We start from the raw sequence: 16552 nt of genomic DNA on the forward strand, positions 1-16552 counted from the left end.
TTTAACAATATTATGAACGTAATAATAAAGATCCAAAACACCGAATGGACCATTTGGTCCTTCGAGCCGCATTCGTTGGATTTACTTTTTAAAAATGTTTATTTTTCGGTTTCAAAGAAATCACACTCGAATATTTTATTGTTCATTACCTATTGGTGTTGCTTGTTATCTACGTTGGAATGGACACTGCTGGTTACCAATTGATATATAAAAAATAAAGCTGGTAATCAATTACTAGTAAAAAAATAAAATCACGGAAAACTATTTTCTGTAATTCTAAAATCAATTTTTTAATCATGAGGGAAGCAGTCATGGCAGAATTTTTTTAACTAATTTTTAAGGCTACACACCAAAAAAAGGTTCATAAAATGTTAATTTACAAAATTGTTACAAAACTTACTTTATATTAAGATTTTCACAGAAGTACACATAATTCAAATTTGTTTCACCTTTGAATTCCATTTAAACATTATATCAATATCATAAAGCAGATGTTTATTGGGTACAAAGTTGTATATTATAAGTGTTGCCAATCGTTACCATTTTTTTATTACTTTGTGGGCCATGTCTGCCAAAATGTTGCCGAGCCCTACTATAAACTATGTTTTGTGAGAATCTAACTAAAAATGAAACTAGTCGGCTTCATTTTTGGTGAATAAAAACATTCAATACTCTAATGCAGTTTAAAAATATTGGTTGTATCTGGTTTATGCCTACATGACTGCTATATCTAAAATTTGAAAGGTAATGATGATATGAAGTGTTGCTACTATTTATAGCGTTCTTCCAAACGATGGGATATCTTTATTGCAGTATGTAACAACCGGTTAATGTTTTCAATTTTGAATGTAACATAATAATACACAATTTTTGCCTAATCCAAAATATATTCTACAGGATTAAACTCGTTATGATAGGGTGGCAATCGTTAAATTTAAATAATATCTATATAATACAATACAATATAATTATTGCTTTCAATGCGGTATCCTCGTATCTAATATACAAATACTATTCTGTGATCATTGTTATATTTTAACATGTATTCTATTTGAGGTGGAAATATACTCCCTCCGGTAATATACAATACTAAGAAGGCATTACAATAATAGACTGATCTTCTATAGGTTATAGGATAGATTCAAACCACAGTTGAAATTCATTTGCTTAATTACTTTGTAATAAGTGTATATTATAGGTACAAAGATCACGTTACTTTCTTCCAGAAATCCACCGATTTAGATTATGCAGTCACAGAGAAGAGATAAAATGGTTCGAGGAATACAGATTAGCAGAATGATAAAAAATAACAGAAGTAGTAAACTAACAGATAAATAATATTATTACAACAAAAGACAATAATGAGGTAGTTCAGGTACTTTCGAACAACTTTAATAGGCTGGTTTGTTAAAAAAACGAATCATATACGTACTCAAAATAGTTCATTTCATAAACAAATAACAGTTATTTTTACTATGATATTTGCATTATTACGGATACTCAAAAATCTAATTAAATAAAAAAGAATGGAGTATAGCCAATTACTAAACTGAACTATATTGACTTCACCTTAATAACCGAAAAAGGAACTGAGAGCACACCTATTTCATATAAACGCCTTTCAAATGATGTATTATCCCTCGTCCACACTCGTAGCTTGAGATATGATATTCTAAGTGCACTATCTAGGAAATATCCCTATAATTTAGTGAAATTTATTCCTCGGACCCTACGCCCATTGCCACCCTATTTACCTATAGTTAATGTTGGATTCGCGTGAGTTTTTATTCTAATATTATTCCTTAGTAAACAATGTTTTCAACAATTCTCATACTTTTTGGTTGGAAATCATGATACACTCGCATTCTAATGTTATTTCTCTTGCTCATCTTTTATAAGACTGTACTTAGACGATATAATATTATGATCCTCCACCATAAATATTTATACTGTTACTTCTATATTGGTTCCGATGTTATAATGGAGCTTGTTTGTGCTTTCAATACTTTTTGAGATTTTTCGATAATGTTTCTTTCTTCATGAAGTTTTTGTTTGTTATCTCATCTATATATCTACATCTATATGATGTATGATCCTAATGATGCGAATAAGAATCATTCAACATTATAACCAAATTCAATATAGCGACATGGATTGTATAAAAAGTCATACACATATGAACGCTTCTACAATTTAGGATTAATACATGTTCAAGTTAATGCTTAATTCAAATACTAGAAACTTTTCTGCGAAACGCAAACTATATACGTTGGACATGATTTCAAGTCTATCCAACTTAATTCATCTTTATAACATAACTAGCGCCCTTTAATAATGAAGCTAACAGTTCAGTTTTCATATGAAGATCATACGAACTTGAAGTCACTTACATGGGGAGTGAGATTCACTCACAATGTCAGTTGATCCGTCGATCTGAACAACACTCTGGACAGAGTACGGAGGCGAGTCTGTCTCATCAATGCATTCGGAGAAAAATCCAGATTTATCCAAACCTTTACCTTACTTCATACGTATGAAACCTAGATCGAATATAGAACCTTAGAACCTTAGCCGATTATCTCAACACATAACTCTTGTCTTGCTAGTAGTCCATTCTCAGATACTGCCAATACAAGTGTCGATCCAGCTCCAGTAATACCGTTTATGCCAGTATTGACCCAACCTGAGCTGTGTAAATGACCGCCAACTCTCTTTTGGATCCCACTTCGTCGATCGTCGGTGTTGCAAGTTAATCTGCGATTTCCTGTAACCTGGTGAAACAGTTTACCAACCAAATGTCCGACGATAATGCAGCCGCACCTGTAATCGCACACCCAACTACCCGCTTGCTAAATGGATGAAAGACATATATAAATAAGTAAGAAAAAAAATCAAAAACAGAGAAAATAAATAAAAAGTAACTTTATATATCCATATCTTTTTTTTTTCTCCATGATTTGCTTTTCTTTTTAATTATATTGCAGTACACATCACGCTACCACCAACAACAACCCAAGACCTGCAGAGGAGTGATTACTATATCAAGGCTAAATATAATAAATCCCTTCAAATGAATAGCATCCTCATCTTATCGATAACAAACAAAAATTTTTTTCACCCTCCCAAAAGGAGGTAAATAAAAAAATCAGTTACTGCAATAATCTGCAAGAATTGAAACAGGCAAGGATACTCCTGGGAACCTAACCATGTAGAGTAACTTAAGAATATTAATAGGACTACCAATTTTTTTAAGATAGGAATGTTGTTTATAATTAAAATACCTATAATTTACTTTGTATGAATTTTTTTCTAAAATTGATATTTAAGTTATTAATGCTTAAAATCTAGCAAGTCCTTTTTTGCGTAATGAACAAATGAAAACCAAATACTCGTATGAGTTTTTCTATTCTTGTTTCAGGGTACTATCATATTGTGGAGATGAAAAATATGAAAAAATATTTGCTAATCATGAATTCCTGGTCCTCTGTGAACAACGCATTTGTACAAGGTTTTAATAGATGTGAGTAAGAATTACTAAAAAAGTATCGATTGGTCTTGACGACGGGTTGAAAATAAACGTACCATACTTTGGATACTTGAAATATCTATGTTTTTCTCTACGAAAAGGGTGGACATAAACATGGAATATTCACACCATAAGCTTGATGGAGACTAATAAGGAAAATATTTCGTGACAATACACCAAAAGTATGGTTTCTGAAACAAAAGTAGCAATATTTGTTTAGTACCAAGTATTGATACGTTGCTTCATGCCAAGCAGTCATTGCAGATGTTTCTAAATCTATACGGCTGTTAGACAAATCCGTCTTTTGAATTTCTTTCAATTTTTAATGTTGATAAAATAACAATGCTATAGAAACGATTCAAAGCTGTCCATAATTTCCTGTAAGAAGTATCGAATTAAATTAATAAATAGTCAAAAATAATTTCTGCAGAACGGAGGAATAACATAAATTTCATGGGATGTAAACTTATAATCTCAGTTTATAGTTAATAATAACAAAAAAACATTTAATTTCAATACTAAAATTCTATTTTTTTATTAAAGTTCACAGTCCCCTGGCTTTGACAACAGTCCCATATATACATTTTTCAGAAAATGCTTAATATTTTCTAAAGTAATGAAAATATTTGTTGGTCATCTGCCCTATATTAATAAATAGACGGATACTTGTTCCCTAAATAACATTTATTATATTATGACCAAAAAAGTTGCCTCGACAGTTTCCTTAGAACGAGTTGCCCAGTTTACAGAGAAACAAAGTATATTTGCTAATCTCGAAATTTGTTGCCAGCACTCGCTATCGCTCGGATGCAATATCGTTCTGTACTAGTAAATGTTATATCCATTGTAGTATAAATAACTTTTACTGGTTTCATTTACGTCAACATCACAATTTTTTTATTGTTGATGTTTCGGCTCTTGCTCCCGTTGCATGAGTGAAAATAATTCATACGCATGCTTTGTAGATTCTCATTTTGCTTTGCATTTGCTGACCCTTGATGCTTTTATCGCTTGAGCTCGTGATTTTTCTATTAAATTCATCCATTGTTTGTTGAAATATGATCCTAAATCAGATCTTTATCCATGATCATTGATTAAGACTTCTTAACTGAAATGTGCATATTATATTTATCTTCATCCTGTATAGTAGGCGGACATTTTCATTCTTTGCCACACGTACTCCATCATCCACATAATACTTTAATGATCAATTACCCATTCTGTAACCTGCGTTGACGCTTACTATGATTCTGTCCATGATAATATTGTATAGTGTAGGGCTAACACTGTCTTCCTTTATTATCTTGGACATAATCTGTACTTCTTCAGAAAATACCGTTCTGCTTTTAATCTTTGTTATATTTGCGGTCATTAGTTCTTAAATAATAGTGTGGTATTTATGGTCTATGTCCTCTAGAAACATAAATACGTTTTCAATCGCACTTTATCAAAGGCTTTAGCGAATTCAACAATATATACCAACTTGGACTTGAACTTGGACTTGGACAACACTAATTATGAATATGTGTTGACACAATGACCAAATTGATTTCATTATAGGTAGTCACACTACTACTAGAGCTGTTTACCAATGCAGTAAGTTTCGTGTTTTGAAAAGAGTATCTACGAAGGTTGTAGTCATTATTTTCATTTGTGATTTCAATCGCTTCTGATTCATTTCAATACAATTCCTGGCATTAAAAATGACGTGACTGGAGATATTGAAGCTTTCCAAATATGATTGTAGTCAGGGATTCAACCTTAGGAAGAGTGAGTGGCTAGTCAAGGGTGGTAATTTGCAGATTAAATCATGTTTCATATTACCTTTTTACTATCTTTTTAGTAGTGGCAGTGGTTTTCAATCAAACCTTGTATTTGGATTGAAATTGAAAAAGATTCATTGTTCAGTTGGTCGCACATATAAGAATCAAATTATTGGAAATAGAAATGTGAAGAGCCAGACAATGACAAAAGCTAAAGAATTCAATTTAATAATCCAATATATACTTTCATTGTTCTTGTGTAAAGTTTCTAAAACGTATTAAAAATTATATTTCCTTCCTTACTAAATCCAGTTTTCTTCCATGAAATAACTAAATAAATAAACTGTTTATAAAGTCTGATTAAAAATTATTCAACGGAAATTTCGAATATGAAAAATAAATGGTTCTCATTCTAAGATACTACCTGTAGTGTTCAAATAGTTTACTAATTGAAACGAAAAAATAAAAACAAAATAAATGAAATTTAATTAATCTCATAATTCGTTATCAACTCTCTGAACTCTGAAAGGATTACAAATAATTACAACATTCAGTTAGCGCGGAACGAATCCAAATTCTTCATAAATGCGATATAACAATCCTGAATTTTGTTCAGAATTACCTTCTGAATTGAAAATTGAAATGAAAACTTTTTAGTTGGTATTATTTAAAACGTCTCATTGTCACGAACTGATAAATTTCCATAGCTATAATTTTATATGTATCCGCTTTATCTCTTTTAAGCAGTTTAATGTATATGGCATAAAATAAACATTCTCTGTTCTCTACTTCAATATTCATTTTCTTGATAATCGATACAATTTATAAATCGAAAAACTCCAGAATATTGAAACGTACTTACAGAAATGAGATTAATGTGAATATCAATAGCATCCCAAGAGTTTGTCTTCCAAGGCTATCTATTCATCTCAAGTGTTTTGTGATTTTTATAGCGATTAAAAATCCATTCACCTTTAGGTATTTTAAAGATGCTGAAACAATCATTTATAATGATTCGATGGTTTCGTGAGACACAAAAGTTTCAACAGCTGTCTCGTTATCCCGCTTCAAACTTTCATCTGTAGGTAAAGCAAAATTGAGGAAATTTTTTACCCCATATAAAAATGGAAAAACTGCCAAAATAGAGCATTATAAATAAACTACATACTAACTCTATTATTGAACTGAATACTAATTCTATCATTACGTCCATTGCCCCTTTATCCTTTCTCTGCTAGAAAATGTATTTAACAGAATTTACAAATTTCTCTGATACTGGCTAAAATCCACTTTCATTCCATTACTCAAGGAAAACGATGCAAAGAAATGCACTAAATACTGACTAATTAGACTAATAAGTCACGAATTAAAAATCTTTTTGGAAATCTTACGTAATCGAATATACAGAAAATGGAAAACTAACATCAGAGACACTCAATTCAGCTTTAAGAATAGAATGGCGACAAGAGAAGCTCTGTTCAGTATCCGAGTGCTGGTCCAGAGCTGTCGAGACTTACAGAAGGATGTCTTTCTCTGCTTTATTGATTACGAAAAGTCCTTTGACAAGGTTCAATATCACAAATTAATCAAAGTATTAAGAGCAACGTATACGAAAATAAAAATAAGAAGTATTCAATATTTCTACTGGCACCAAACCATTCACGTGAGAACAGATTAATTAACAACAGATACAACATAGCAATTAGCAGAGGAATCCGGATGCATCCTATCTCCACTTTTATTTAAATTCCACTCTGATGCCATATTTAATGAAGCACTTGGAAGATAAAGGTTTTTAAATAAACGGCACAAAAATTCTTTGAAATATAAAAAGAATAATTTTGGCCAAAGTACCGACTTTTTCTACTCATAGTTGAGGTTAGGATGAATGACAAACGGAGAGTCGGGAGAAAGCGAATGTCTTGGTTGAGAAACATAAGATGTGGACAGTCTGAGAAATATAGGAGATCTGGTTCACATATCGGATGACAGAGAAGCCTACGAAAATGTAAATGCCAACATCCAATAATAGTGAATATGTAACAGAAGAAGTACTGATGGGCCGTTCATTTCAATTATGTGCCATGCACAAGATGCTTATATATAAAACAATAATGAAGCCTGTATGGTCATATGGGATACACGACGGGGATTCAGAAAGTAACACGAACATCATAATGATACAGCGTTTTCTATTTTAGGTATATACCCAACTAGGTATTCCACATTTCCAACAATTTTTTAAGAATGTGCCAAATTAGCAGGGAATTATGAGAACCGATTGAAATTTCACTCAAATAAAGTAGTTGAAATTTTTTTACTAATTAGCCAATGAAGAGACTGAGGTTATATGATGACACACTAGACCTACTCCATGAACATTAATTGATACTTGTGCTTGTTATAACATTTAAGGCTGCAGTTATTGGATTCGTGTCATTAGGAGCAATGATTTAGAATGAGTTTTCTGAATCATCAATATTACTTTGGAGGGGTATCAAAGGCGTGTTTATTTATTAAATAAATAGTTACTGATGTGATATAATTTGCAACATACAATTAATTATAGCAGATTATAGTAACTCATAATCATCAATGTTAAAATGTTTTTTATAACCAAGCTAATAATAAGATTATACTTCTGTATATTTCTGTTGTACTAACTATATTTCTCAAGTTATTATTGATTGAATCCTAATCTCAATCACTTCTAATCTAGTCTCTATCAAAAGAGGAAGTATTCGGAATCATTTGTCATTAGAATTGATTTTCGAATTTTTTTAATTAATCCTAAACGTATGATAATAAGTGTCAAATATAAAAGGTTTGATTTGAATTTTATTGCTCATTTTTAATTGATTATTGTGGCTGAAGTGAACTAATCAAAAAAGAATATCAGGAACAAAAAATATATCTATTTCAAGTAACTGTTGAGTTGAGGTGTTGTATTATCTCAAAATTCGAACTAAACGCAAAATTACAAATTCACTGAAAAAAAAACAAAGAAATAAAGTGATGAAAAGAATGTGAAAAAGAAATGTAAATTATTTTTGCGGGTTATTCGTTGATGTGGACTAACGGGTAAATCAACTGATTTGGTAATAAATGTAATAAACATAAACAATGAGATAACACTAAAAAGTAGTTTCTTCAATATTACATTAGTGCCAATATTACTCACTAATCCGCAATCTCTTGATTCAAAAATGAAAGTTTCAATTTTGTAAGCACTTAATATGACAAATACTCCATTGATTGTTGTATTTGTGTTTGTTGTGGAAAAAAAATTGTATAAGAGAAAAAATTTTGTATTTGTATTAGTAAAATCATATTTTAATAATTTAATTAGTCCAAAATTTATCATATCCTATCATATAACAGTTAAATATCCCTAATTCTGAATGATGAATTTGTTTGTACCAAATATTGTTCAAGAGATATCCATAGCCAGTTAATCGCATTTAAGACTAGGTAGAATTGCAGTAATCGTGGAAATGTGATAAAATTTCATAACATAATATATTAGTTGGCCTTTGACATGAAGTTGTTATTTTTATATCTCATCTACCGTGTTATAACTTATTTCCTGTTATTTGAATTCTTCCTTTTATGATGAGGAGCTTTGTCAATTATTAGCATTGACTTTTTACATTTAACTCATTATGCTAAGGCTTACTTTTGCTAATTAATTTGAATTGAATTGAATTGAATAATTAATCTTTTTGATAATTTTTTTTTCAAAAATGGTCAACAAAAACTCATTGCCTTAACCACTTCCCGAAGAGAATCTTTTTCTTTTGTGTATCTTGCTTCTTTGAATTTTCACTTAGTTTAGGTTCAGAAACTTAAGAATTAAATTATTTATGAAATGATTTAATAGCAAAGAATATGTGTCTATAATATTCAATTACAATCGGGATATCAACCCACGTTAAGAATTCTTGACTGCATATTACGAAACTTTATTTCCGACAATCAAGTGAGGAATGTCATAATAATTGGTGGTCATTCTTATACACATATTCACTGGAGGCGCCGTCGCTTTCAACAAATTTCTATATTTGGGAACCCCAAATGACGGTTTTGTGAGTTTTATTAATCAATAAAATCTGAAATATTTCTATATAGCCCAGTAGATATTCGTATTCACATACGTTTGAATATTAAATTTCATAAATAAGAAATGGGTGTTGGAAAAGTGAACTTTTCTGAAGTAGTCTTAAAACAATGAACAATGATAATGGATAGAATCATAAGGAATTGCAAATATGCAATATGAAACTGAAAAAACTCAGCATATCCATCTTAGAGAGATAATTAATCGATAATGGCATATGATCATACAGAATTTGATCGTTATCTGGATTGAAAATGTTTATAAAATTTATATTTTACTATGCTAATAAAAGCTAATTTTCCAAACATTGATTTTATGTCCGAAGAAGACAACCGTCCAAGTTACTGCTTTCTAAAAAGGCAATTGAAATATTATAAACCATTATTTGGGTATAAGAGGCTTGACTATCAGCTTCGGAATATCCATCAATCGCTAAAAGTAAGTGGAATTCTATAGAGAGCGAAGGTAATGTAATGTTTAACCAGAATATTACATGAACAGTATATAGCGTTTAAGATGGTAAATTATCGAGAAAAGTCAGATTTGTTGTTTGTTTTTTAAAAGATATCACAAAATTCATCACACCGTCAATTCTTAACTAATTGATTAGGACTATATTAGAATTAGTACACTTTGGTGTTTAATTTTGCCACATTCCCACTAAGAAAACGCTTATATATAAATATATTATTATTATTATATACAGAAATATATATATATATATATATATATTTCATAAGCTAGTCTCGTTAACTTTTTTTCATGGCTTTTATGAAGGTATCACAGCTTTATATTAAAAGGTTTCGGATTTGCTGATCGAAACTCATCACTGTCACTGAGATTGGATTAACAAAAAAGGGCACACAGACAGAAAGCAAAATACAAAAACGCCCTCGAAGCCGGAACGAACCGTATATAACACTTTCGTTTTTTAGACCAGAGATGGATTTGGGAGAGATTAAACTGTATTTAGGTTTAGTAAAGAGATCGTCACGTTGCACAATTTTCTGTTAGATCTGAGAGTGTAAAATACAATTAGATGAACAAATAAAAACTGCCATGTAATCAATAAATTACAATTTTGATATTTAAAATCTACTCTTTCCAATGTTATCTTACGGGTAAAATCACATATGTTAAGATAGATTATAACTTTTTCGTAGATTTTATCTTTACTTATTACACGTATGATACTAATAGAACGATAATAATAAGCAGAAATACAGCTATTCATTGATTTAATCAAAATATAATTAACTCGTAGAGAGATGAAGTAGAAATGAATTTTTATTACGTTACAATTACATATTATAACAACATAACATATTCTTAGTGAAGTTTCTGCCACGAAATTAGGGAAGTTTCAATTCGCAATACTGAATATTTAAAATACCCTCTTTTTTAAGTAGTAAGTTCTGACTACTACTGAGTGGTGGCTATTACGGAGTAAATAGTGGAATATACCGCCATCGAAATATGTATTTGTTAAATAAACACAAGCGCGATATGATCTACTATGAGTTCAAAATCAGTTTAAGTGAACAACAAAGTATTGAACGGTTGCAAAGCGCATTTGATAATGAAATTCTGTGAAAGTAACTGTGTTTAGTTGATATAGCAAATTTAAAAGAGGCCAGATACCTCTTGGTAATGAGGTACTTGCTAGTAGGCTCATTTCCTCAAATACGGTTGGAAACATTTGAAAAGTGAAACGTATGATCGAAGAAGTTGCAAGCTGCATAACTCAAGCGATTTGGACAACTTTCGATGTTGGATCCGCCTCAGTAAATTCAACTTTACATGATCATTTTCATGTAAAAACATTTTTTACTCGATTTCCAAATGGCAAGGCATATTCTTTCTAAAATAGTAACTAGTGATGAAACATACACACTATTTTTCGATATTCCTACCTTTGACATTACAAGATTATTCGAAGTAACTTTTCACTACATCGTCACATACAGCACAGCAGTTGGGAGTTCTACGTGAAAATTATGTAAGAATCATTGAAAATAAAAATGCATTAATGTGAATGGTAATTACTTTCCACGTATCTCTAAACATTTAGCGTCACTCAGGTATAAAATGTATATATATGTGTCAATCATATGATTTGGTTGTCAATGAGAAGTTGTTGAAATTCTATTTTTATCTAAGATAATATATTCTGCATTACTGTTTCGATACGCTAATTTATACTCCCGAAAGTTGTTCTACATTTTCCCCCACTGTATACTTTTTTGCACCTAATTTTTGCTTCTCTGCTCAGTTATGGAACCACTTTTTTTGAACTTTCTGAATATGATATTTGATTATTTCAAAGGTTTGAAAAATTATAGTATATCGCTAAAATGAATAACATTTTGAAATATTCTTTTAATTCATCATTTTTCATTAAACGCTCATATTCAAATTACATAACTATATTCAATCCATTAATGTCAATTGCAAATAAAGTGTCAGCGGAAGAAATTGACAAATTTGCATATCAATTTCGCGCTCACCAAATATTGTTATTTGCTAATTGAAGTTTCGATCAGTCTTTCCAAGTGTACTGCTATCTGTCGACGCTCGACATGAATTAAAATTAATTTTCGAGTCGCTTTCTCATTTCTATGAGTCTCTGACTGTGACCTTATTTGAAATGCAAATGTACATTCTCTAGATCAAATAGAACAATGCCAAACGTACGCCTGATGAACGCTCAATGAATGTCTGCTTTCTATTAAACTTGATTTGTTTTTGAGTCATAACATTAGAAAACATCATGGAAAAAAGTTTCCTTAAAATAAGTGAAATTGAAAATACTTAATATTTATAAAAGCAAACAATCTTTTTAATAATTATTCCGAGCGCTAAGAAGAATTTAACATTATGGAATCAAAAGAAAAACGATGTAGAACAAACATTATTTAAAAGAGAAGTATATGCGAAGACGTTAGATGTAAGAGTACAGGAGATATTAAACAAGGTTTACCATAATGCAAAAAAAAATTTTGAACTTCTCTCAATGCTAGATTTGATTTGCCATACTAAGGTAACGCAATACAATGTTCAGTGTTTATTATGGCACTACGTAGGAAAAAATGAAGCAGATGCACTCACACCATGCCTATCCAAGAAGACAGTCGTCCTTGGTGATCTGTGATCAGTAAATAATATTGGCAGCCCTTTTGTACAAAATTTGTTGTTGTCTGGCTTTTATTTACAATTTCAAGGAGCAGACTCAGTGAAACTATATAAAAGCTACTTCATTACGAATTTTTTCATCAACTTAAGAGACTAGTTCTTTATTCATAATGCACAGGTTTTCACTCTTCACCGTGAACATTAGTTCGACAAATATGGATTAAATGGCATCGTTTACGGAGCCAACTTCACACATTAGCTGATGAATAAATAAATAAATCTTATTTATTCATCATATTCATTTATTATCATAAAATTTCTACTCAAATCAACTTAAATTAAAATCGTCACTTTTAAGGTCAGTTTTATAAAAAAAATGTAATAAAATGAATTTATGGAGTCGAAAACTGTGTTTATGCAAAAGATTTGTGATAAATTCATTTCATCTTAGAATAATCTCATCTTTTATTTTTGAATATTGTTTTTACGAACAGTGTTTTTTAGTGACACAAAGAGGAAGTTTCAAGATACATATCGGTTGATCACGAAGGCCACGAAGGCAGAAAATCTACCTATTGCAATCCATCATCTGTGATACATATTTTTGCCCCACCTTACGGGCGTTTTAATGTGAAGGTATATCATGTTGCAGCCACATAGTATCTCTCGGTGATTTGTTATGTTATTGTCTAAAAGTTTTATTTAAACACAAAACGTGCGGGATGAATTTATACGTACAGTGTATCTTACTTACGTAATTTATTTATACACTAGCTATTCACTAACACTTAACACTTAACAATATATCCCGATATATTCGGGATATATTGTTTAGTAGCTCCTACAGCTGAAAGAGTTTCGTTGTATATAATATCGTCACTTTTAGAATCTTTGATTCTTGGAAATATCTAGTTTGCCGTACACAAACAAAAATGCCTTCTTAGAATTGTCTCTATCAAAACAGTACCAAAAAATCTTGATAGGTCACTACTCAAGTTTTGAGATAGACAAATAAAAAAACAAATATTTATAATTATATAATAAATATGCGTTTGAACCAATTGTCTTTTTCCATTCAGATTGTGTGATTTGAACTCATTAACGGCTTCTTCAGGAGTAGAAAAACATTGACCATTTATTTTCGATCTGAAGGAATAAGAAGAAATCATTGGGTACCAAACAAGGACTCTTCGGTGGATGATCCATAAATTCGATGTTTTGACTGTTTTTGTTTGAACTGATTTATGAGAGCTCGCATTGTCGTGATGGAGAATAATTCGTGTTCTGCGATTAGTTTCACTGATTTTTTCCAACATTCCTGGTAAACAAATGCTAGTTTACCATTCAGAATTGACCTTTCTACGTTACTCCATAGAAGGATTTATTTGCACCAATCGACACGAGCTTTTTTGAACGAACGTCCAATTATACGGTATCCAACGCGAACAAATCTTTTTTGTCAGGAAATTGTTCATGCTTTGCAAAATTGAATGAAGATGGTTCTTCATCACCGCAGCGAATTGATCCACATACTGCTGTTGGTTCAATCCACGTCGAAAGTCATAGGAAATAATCGCTGGAAAAGTGCAATTTAATTCCATTTTTAGACCAAGATGATTGTTTCAAGTATCTGTAAACAACTGTAGTAGCACTCGTATGACAACCATTGAAAATGTCAAACTTCATATATTTTCCGAACTTAAGTAACAGCCCCTGTACATATACGAGTAGCCAAAAAACTTTTTCTTTGACTACATATTAGAACAGGATCCACGTCATGAGCTATCAATCAACCAATCAAGTTTCTATCCGATAAATTTTGAACCAACGTTCTTTCAAAAGTTGAAAGATGGATAAATCAAAATATTTTTATAGACTACCTTCTACACTTAATTTTGAAGATTATTTTTAAATGATAATAAACTTAAAAAAGAATCGTTCCCAAGTAAACTTTTCGTCAGTATGCTTTCTCAATAATACCGCGACATCTACTTTAACTTTAACGAAGAAATATAATTGAAAGAACATAATTTAATAAAAAATCTCCGTTCGAGACTGTTATTCTGAAACGAATCCTAATCGTCTGTCCCTTTATTAATATAATTGTCGAGGAGGCGACTAAAAAGAAACGGACCGTCCCCATCCCTTCACAAAAGCTCTTCAGATTTGAGATTTTAATTATATTAACCATCTCTCTAATGCAGAGTTTAACTTTCGCTCTCGTGGCTAATAAGATAAGTTATTCTGATGGTCCCGACGCCACCGAAGTCATCCGACGTCCAACAACGTCACGTCGCCGAAATGGAAAGTTGCTCGGTGTTACAAAATTGAAGTAACGTCTCTTAAAATTGTTTTTAGGGCAACAAATTCGAAAATTGATTGTATTTATCTGAAAAATTAAATAAGAAAACTCGTGTCAACAGATTTAGATCGATGAAATATTTGTTTCAAAAATATCAATATTTTTTAGGATATATTTCATAATAAATGTAGTCTTTCATTGTGGAAGACACTACTACTCTAATCAAACAAAATAAGAATCAAGTAAATACATTATCGGTAAATATATTGTATATAATGCTAGTTGACACAGCAAACGTTGTTTTGCCAAATATATTTTTTCTAGAAATTGTACTGTGTTGGGATATGATTATTATCAATTCAATAAAAATTTACCAATTTCATTCTGTATATTCTCTATACTTTATTAAATTGACAAATATAATTTAAATTTCGTTTTTTAATAGCTATATATGATTATCCATTTTTCTACTACTAATTATTGCAATTAAAAAATAAATCAACATCAATCTCTACGAGCAATGGAGTGTACAATATTTTTGATTATTCCGTAGTTCAGCCAATACAAACTGGATGGTTTACACATCAAGAACATGCCACGTATAGTTAGTTGTCCGTTTGCGACTTGATTTTCATTACGAATGCCAATGTGTTTGAATTCAATTGGTACATCTGCGGAGATCATAGGGATTCGTAGCAGCAATATATTTCCGCCTCGGAACTTGAAGCTCATAACCAATTATTGGGACATCCCGACAAGAGTTTTATCGGGGTACTGTCGCCTCAACAAACACCTGAAGACGCTAGGCCTAGCAGATAATGCGGCGTGCAGGTTTTGTTGCTCAGAGGACGAAACCTCTATCCATATTTTCTCGAAGTGTGAGACACTAAGGAATTCCAGAGCACTGCACCTGGCAGTGCATGAAATAGAAGACGAAGATCTCTGGGAAATGAAGCCATCTCATACACTAGACTTTTTAAAAAGAGTGGAATTAATGGATCAATTGTAAACACAGTATCGCAGCAAAAAAGGGGGACACAATAAATCCTTTGGGTCGCAGTGTATACGAGACCCCAAATCCATACATACATACAAATGACTTATATTGTGCCATTACTCGGCAAATTCAATTAATTAAAAAAGTCAACTGGATAAATTAACATGATAAATATGAGACGAACTCCCCGGCCACAACTGTTTTATCTTGGAATGAAAACAATTGATAATTACATTTTTTGCTAGTAAAATTCCTTTTTCTAACAGCTAATCAAGACATCGGAAAATTGTGGACAATATTTCAAGAGACGATTATTGTGGAGAAATGCATGAAGTATGTTTATTTTATCGTCAATATCTAACAGTTATTCAAATCATAATAGAATAATTATAGAACATTTAAAAAGTTAAAATGTTGAAATCGCTGTTAAAAAATAGGGGTTGGTGATAGAATTTTTCAATACCAAATCATAATGAAATAGAAAAATGTGTTGATGAAATAAAAAAAAAACTATTTTGAGATGAGACTTAGATGATAGTAATAATAATTATCACAATACCAGCAGTAGGAAGTGCCAGGGAAGTAGCAATAAAAGAAATAATTACAAAACAATGTATGAAAGGATGGCAAAAATACTGAATGTTTCAAATAATAATATAAAAATATATGTAAATAAACGGTGTTGCCACTATATTTCTTAATGCACCAAAAAATG

The 16552-nt window shown here is 31.0% G+C and overlaps 1 protein-coding gene across 3 annotated transcripts in view; it reads right to left on the bottom strand.

Moving 5' to 3' along the window:
• Positions 1 to 16552, bottom strand: part of LOC130900481 (semaphorin-2A) — a 1226238-nt gene that overhangs the window by 94009 nt on the left and 1115677 nt on the right. The window lies entirely within an intron of this gene.

The sequence above is a fragment of the Diorhabda carinulata genome, chromosome X (genome assembly GCF_026250575.1).
Source record: "Diorhabda carinulata isolate Delta chromosome X, icDioCari1.1, whole genome shotgun sequence".
Taxonomy (NCBI): domain Eukaryota; kingdom Metazoa; phylum Arthropoda; class Insecta; order Coleoptera; family Chrysomelidae; genus Diorhabda; species Diorhabda carinulata.